The following is a 7,202-nucleotide window of genomic DNA, read 5'->3' as shown; positions in this document are numbered from 1 at the left end:
TCCCAACCACCCCCCCCTCGTGCTGTCCGCCTACCTACCTACTCAACTATCCATGCAGCTTTGGCACCATTGAACACATTTCATCCATTCCTACCGCTTGCCAGGACTCCTACCCTTTCTAAGCTACATATATTTCTTGGGAAAAGGTGCTCAAATAACTTCATGTACCTGAATTATATAATCACATAGTATAAAATTTTATCATCTTTTGAGAATTTTATAAATACATGTATTTTTATATACCTATATGTAAAACATGCACAGAGATATATAGATAAATATAAATAGCTAGATTTGCTATAGGGCTCATGGGCTTGTGAGAAGGGAGGGGGAGGGGGAGGAAGGGAGGGAGGGATTGAGGGAGAGAGGGAAGCATCCCCAAGGGGGGATGGCCATGATGTCATCTCTTCACCTCCATTGTCCCTCTGGGATTTTGGGTATACCTGCACACATGCCTGACACATTTTTCAAGCTGCAAGGTCTCGAATTCAAACCACGCCATCAGCCATGTGGGATCCGGCCGCCTTCACCAGCACGCCACTGGCTGGCCCAGAACTTACCATCTCATCCAGAAAGATATCAGAAACCTCAAAGGCCACCTTATTCACTGTTGTATCAGCCCAAAATATATCATGGCATTACTGGACTGTGCTGCTATGGCAGGGGGCATGAAAATAGACTCACCTACATACACACTGGGGAGTTTCAGACATCCCGCTCACAGAATGACACGTCGTATGCTGCTTGTGTACGTACAAGCCTGTGTGTCCACGAAAGCCTCCTGAGTTCAAAGCGGTGGCTCCCTTATTTCAACGGCTGGGGAGCAGCTACCACGTGTCCCTCCCTCCCGACTTGCACACCTGTGGAGAGCGGAGGGAGGAGGAAGACGACTACGTGCAAAAGGAACATAAACACGTGACGGCTGGGACTCTGCCCGTCAGGAGTGAAGCCAGTGCACCCCACCAGCGGGAGGAGAACTAGTCCTCAACGTGGGCAGGGTCAGTGTCTTCTCCCAAGACCCCGCGGGATGCAGCTAGGCCTACAGAAGTGAAACGACGGACCAGGAAACGATGCAGTCTCAGAGTCACAAAACAATACCCAGTGGTGGGTCAGCGCCTGCATCTCCCAGAGAGAGAGGGTGACCTCCCAAAGCCATACGGAGGTCTTGGTGAAGCTGGGGCTAACCGCAACCCTCATCTCCCAGTGGCTCGCCCAGGAGAGCTTGGGAAAGGTGCCAAAGGGAAACACACAGAGCTAGGGGTTTTACTAGGACCCACACGCATGTTCCAGGGATTTCACATAGTCACTGAAACTGTCTACCAAAACTGTGTGGCTTTGCATTATTTTAGGGGAGCAGAAGTGACTGTTTTTATCAATCTTAATGAGGTTCATGATTCAAAAAATTTAAGAACCATAGGATGGTCTTGGGGGGCAGGGGGAGGCAAAAAATGAATGAGATTGGGACCAGCAGTTGGCATAATGGCTACATCACTGGACTCCCATGTAGTCGACCATGGTTTCAGTCCCGGACCCAGTGGCTTAAACTCACGCTGGGCGCATGCGTGCCCAAGATCCCAAGAGGAGAATGGAGGAGAAAGGATTGCGGCATGGCCATCCCCCTGGGGGATCTCTCGTTTTCTGTCTCTCTGTCTCTCTCTGTCTTTCTGGTGATTGCATTCACCCTATAGCAAAAAATATCTTTCCAATAATAATAATAATAACATAATAATAATAATAACGAGATTAATTTCAAACTAAAAGGAACCTAGTTTTTCAACCTCCTGAAGATTATGCTTGGGCCAGGCAGCCAGTGGAACCATCTAAGGCGAACACGGACCTAAACTTTCTGCTCTGGGTGGTACAAGGGACCCTGCAGGAAAGGATGTGTTTGGCAGGCTAGGCGTGTTTTTGTGACCGCATGAAGCAGGGCAGGGAGTAAGCAGCCCAAGCCCTAACTACGCACTTGGTGGTCTCAGAAGCCCACCGGGCAGACACAGCGAGAAAGGCCCAGTTCCCTGGAATCACGAACACAGTTTTGGCACAGTCGTCCAGAGACAGGAATACAAGATTTCCACGCCTTCGAAAGCCGAGGCACCTCGACCTCCTCCTGCCCGATTCAGTTCCTTTCCTTGTACCTGCTTGTGGACAAACAGCGAGGCCAAAAAGGGCAGCGTGGACCCCAGGAGACCCGATGGGAACAAAGAGGGGGGTCTTTGTTTTCTTCTTTCTGATGTCAACACCAGTCCCAGGAGTGGGCAAAGGCCTTGGTACTCGGCCACAGGGAACTGGACCCACGTAAGCCATTGCAATTTCCCTGGGAAACAGAAAATATTTTCTCCGCGCTATGGATGAGGAAATTGAAGCAAAGGGAGAAATGGCCGAGGCTTTTCAAGATGGTGAAGAGCCAAGAGTCCTGAGGTTGGGGCTTGTAGTTTAATACTCCTCACCGGCTCCGGCTGGATATTCCATCTCCTTTTGGGAACCAGGCAGTTCTGGAGGTTGGAGAAACACTAGTTGCTAAGGACGAGATGTGGGATACGGTTTACACCACACGACCATACACATGGAATCCATCACATATTAAAACAGAAGACTCGAGGCCTCGCCGGGTAAATGAGATAGGAAGAGAGAACCTGGGGGTTACTCATCATTTTCCAAATCGGAGATTTATGTCCCTTTTGGGCAGGGGGAAAGAAAACCTGGCTATGGCCCAGTTTTGAGTAATATTTGCCACTGAGAAGCCGTATGTAAAAATTCCTGGCATGGGTTCCGATGGGGCTTTGGCCAGTCCTTGTGAGTGAGTGGGATTTAAAACCCCTATCAGATTCGAGACGCGGAGTATCCTTGACGCAGCGCCATGAATCCCTCTCTCTGAAAGTGATTTCAAACTTATAGTAGGGATGTTTAAAAAGAAAAAAAAAAATGACATGGATCTGTCTACATTCGGATTGATTTTCAAAAGTCAAGAAAGAAAGATCAACAGCTAACGACGACCCGAGTGACTGAATGATGGTTATCTTTTTTCCTCTTAAAATATGTTTTCTGATTTTTAAAATTTTTTTGGCACCTAAAAATTAAAAAAAAAAATAATCAAACAAAATAAAGGGTATGTAAAAGCAAATAACTTCATGTGTCAAGAGAGAGCCAGGACTTATGTCATCCAACTGACTCACTGAACAAAAGCAGAAACGGAGGCGGTGGGGAGTGGGGGGCCTTGGAAGGAGCACAGTGCCTGTGGGCGCAGTGGGCCAGCGAGGGGCGCCAGGCCAGGGCCCTGGAAATCCCCTGCCTTCCTGCCCTCCGCAGCACCCCGCCACATTCCTTAGACTCGGAAACCCCCTCAGCTTGGTGCTAGGTGAGAAAGAGTTTTACATGGAATCGTGAAGTCCAAAACAGCAGGCTCAAGTTAGACAAAGCACAACCGGTTCCAACGCCAAGAAGCGCCGGGACGGGAAGGACGCCACTCACAAGAGGACCGTTTGCAGGGAACGGTGGCCCCGGCTTGGTCACGATGGCTGGACTGAACAGCTTCATGAGCGCGTCACGTTCTCGTGCCTGGCTACGATCCAGGTCACCCTCCCTGCCTAGAATCCCTCGTCTTCGCTCTCACGGGTTTCTAACAATTCCTACCCATCCTTCCGCATCAGCTCGGTTGTTGCCTTGTGCAAGACCTCCCCCGGAATTCCTGCTTACAGGTACGGGGACACTGTCACGTGAGCACGGGCTGCAGAGCGCATCACGACGTAACAGGGACCGTTACTGGCTTATCGGTCTGTCTCTCCCTCCAGGGAGTGTTCCCTGGGAACAGTGGCTATTTTAATCATCTCTGCATCTCTGGCACACGGCAGGGACTCAGGTGTCAACGGAATAAACGAATACCTCCAACGGACGCGGTGTAAGACTGTAACCCTCCCTTCTATCCTCCAGTGGGTATCTGCTGAACTCCTAGCAGACAGCTTTGAGACAGAAGTATACATAACCGAGTTTAACGTTGCATTTCACGCTTCTTGAGGAACAAGTAAATCTGGTAGAAGAAAGATAGAATTATGTAATACCAGAAGATGCATGGTAGGCTACATATAATAAAGACAAAAAGAAGGGGAACCAGCAGTTAGTGTAATGGCTATGTTGCTGGACTCCCATGTAGTCGACCACGGTTCGAGTCCCGGACCCGGTGGCTTAAATTCACGCTGGGCATGTGTGCGTGCACAAGATCCCGAGAGGAGAATGGAGGAGAAGGGATTGCGGCATGGCCAACCCCCCTGGGGGGTGATTTCTCACTTTCTGTCTCTCTCTGTCTTTCTGGTGAGTGCATGCGCCCTATAGCAACAAACTTTCAAAAAAATAAATAAATAAAAAAGACAAAAAGGCGGTCCAAGTTACTGTCTGATGGTACCAGCTGACGTTTGATATTCTGACCACACCCTCGGTCTATCACTCCTCTGGTCACACATGCCCAGATGTGCACAAAGAGCTCATGGCAAGTTACCTGGAGGACTTTAATCATTACCTGTCGGGGCCAGCAGGTGGCGTGCTGGTTAAGGGCACTGGACTCCCACATGGTCAACCACAGTTCAAGCCTCAGACCTGGTGGCTTGCTTTCTGGCTCTCTGGCTTGCTTGCCCTCCCTCCCTCTCTCGCTGGTCAAATTAAAAATAAAGATGAATAATCCTTTGAAAAGAAAAATCATCACCCATCAACAGAGGATCTCATTGCTTAGTCGACACCAGGATGGGTATGTTATTAGGATTGCTAATCATTAATTAGGATCTCAAGATCAGGTTTCTGGGCACATCTGTGCAGGAGGTCCCAGGAGGTATGGAAATCAAGTCTGGGGCCCACTTCTGCCTAACAGCTGCTCCTGCGTCAGCACCAAGGGGACACGACTGTGCAACAACAGCAAGAAGGCCCTGCGTCCAGGCTCCTCTGGCGTGGCTCTGCTCCCGACTCTGCAGACCTGAGAGAAGGCTCTGGTCAACATCCGGTCAGAGAAACAAGGCTACCGCTGCCTCAAACACCTGAAGGTGCCCAGCTTTAGCTTCACTCCTGGAGAAAGAATACTCAATATTCAGCGTCCCTCCCTTCAGGAAAGGACTGGAAGGGGTACCAGGGCATCTTCTGGAGGGACAGCAATGCTGGGTCACTCCTTGATTGGAGGGCTGTGGGCTCTATGTGTGAATACATATATCAAAACTTACACAATCTTTTTGAAATTATTCAACTTCATTTATTAATTTACCCATTTTTTAATTTGGCCAGAGAAGGGGGGAAGGAGGGAGGGAGGGAGAAAGTGAGAAAGCAAGCCGCCCGGTCTAGGACCTGAACTGTAATCAGCCATGTGAGAGTCCAGCACCTCCCAACCACCACGCCACCTGCTGGCCTCCATTAAATAGTTTTAAAATTCATTCATTTCACAGTATGTAAATTTTACTGGAAAAAAAACAACTATTTATGAGGGGTATGCCCTCCCCCACGCCATCCTGCGTCTGGTCCTGGCTGGCTGGGACCGGGTAGACTACCTCATGAAGATCCTCCTAGAGTGTGTTACTAGTTACTAGGTTAGCTTTTTGGAACACTATGGGCCTGTCATTTTGAAGCTATTTTCTGTGTATTCTAGACATAAGTAAATATACCTGGGCTAACAGGAGCCGGGTTTTCCACTGTTGTGGAAGGCAGCTAAGATGCAAATATGGAAAGGGAGAAATTAATGTCACCAAAGGGGATAAAATGAACCACGTGCCTGCTGACATGAGACCATCACATCACTTCTTTGGTATTCCTGCCGAAAATTCACAACCCGAATCTAATAATAAGGGGGCATCAGCCAGCTCCAAATTGGGGGAGCTTCTACAAAAATAGCTGGCCAAATGTCAAAATTAACAGAGAAAGAGAGGTTAAGGAGCTTTTCTGAACGGAGAGAAGCCAGAGACATGACAACTACATGCAATGTTTGCTCCTGAGTTAGATCCTGATCCGGGAGGGAAAAACAAAAAACCCACAAAGAATATTGCTGGTACAGACGACACACGTAACACGTGAAATAAAGACTGTGGATGAGGTAACATTATGCAAATATTAAGGCGCCTGATTCTGATAAATGTGTGTGTTTAGGTTAAGAGAATGTCCTTATTCATTATTTTTTTTATTTTTATTTTTTTAAAGGTGTGTACTTTTATCAAACTGGTCTCAAGTCAGGGGACAGGTAAGCCCTGGCTTCCTCCACACCTATCCCCTCCCAGGGAGGCCAAAAGCCTTCAAACATCTCAGGTTGGGGGACAAAAATGGGGGTCCACGATGGCTGATCATTCAAAATAAAAAAGTATTAAGGGGAAGATGAATTTTGCATTGCATAATTTACACAAAAACCATGTTGTCACCTCCCCTGTGTGTATTTGGGTGAGAACGGGGCTGCTCTCCTTAGGTGGTCAGCTTCTGGGAGGCCAAGAACTTCCGGTAACAATGCATCTCATGATATTTGGGATGACTATGAAAAAATAAAGAACAATGTTCAATCCAAGTCCTTGGCCACATTGCAGAACTCTGGGATGCTTGCTCTGGCCGACTGCTGTCACTGTCACCGTTCCAGTGTTTAAACCCTGAGTTGAGCCAAAAAATAAAAACAAAAAACAAACAAAAAAACCACAAAAACAAACAAAAAGAAAACAAACAAACAAAACCCACAAAATAAAACAAAACAAAGCCAATCTCATCTCGTTTTCTGCGCAAGGTAGATTTTGTCAAGAAAGGGTGTAACTCTATTGAACTCCTCCTTTACAAGAAGTTAAAGCCCTTACGCTCTTTCTGTTGACTAAAAGGTTATTATTCATGAAGTGTCTAAGGTTTGGCTCATGGAAACCTAATCAGATGGTTAAAGATGTTAGCAGGCTAGGACTTGCCGGCACAAATGACTGAACAAATTTGTGATCTAAACTATTGTGCACGTTTCTTTTCTTAACCCCAATTCATCCCTTCCATGTAGGCCTCAATCTTTCCAGGGTTCGGGTGACTGGCTCAGCAGAAGCAAGGAAAACCATTAACGCTGTAGTGATCAGAATGTTACTCAACTGGTTATTGTTCACTTGACTGTAAATACTGGTAAACAGTACTCAATAAATAGTTGTATATTCCTTTTTTAAAAAAAGAGAGAGAGAGAAGAGAAGAGAAGAGAGAAGAGAAGAGAAGAGAAGAGAGAAGAGAAGAGA

General features: G+C 47.3%; 1 protein-coding gene across 1 annotated transcript in view; it reads right to left on the bottom strand.

The window, feature by feature from the left end:
- Positions 1-7,202, bottom strand: part of ATG7 (autophagy related 7) — a gene marked incomplete at its 3' end in the record, with an annotated part of 183,734 nt that overhangs the window by 39,961 nt on the left and 136,571 nt on the right.

The sequence above is a fragment of the Tupaia chinensis genome, unplaced genomic scaffold, assembly GCF_000334495.1.
Source record: "Tupaia chinensis unplaced genomic scaffold, TupChi_1.0 Scaffold000704_1, whole genome shotgun sequence".
NCBI lineage: Eukaryota > Metazoa > Chordata > Mammalia > Scandentia > Tupaiidae > Tupaia > Tupaia belangeri.
The sequence above is the reverse complement of the archived record's forward strand: the minus strand, read 5'-3'. Positions and strand labels throughout refer to the sequence as shown.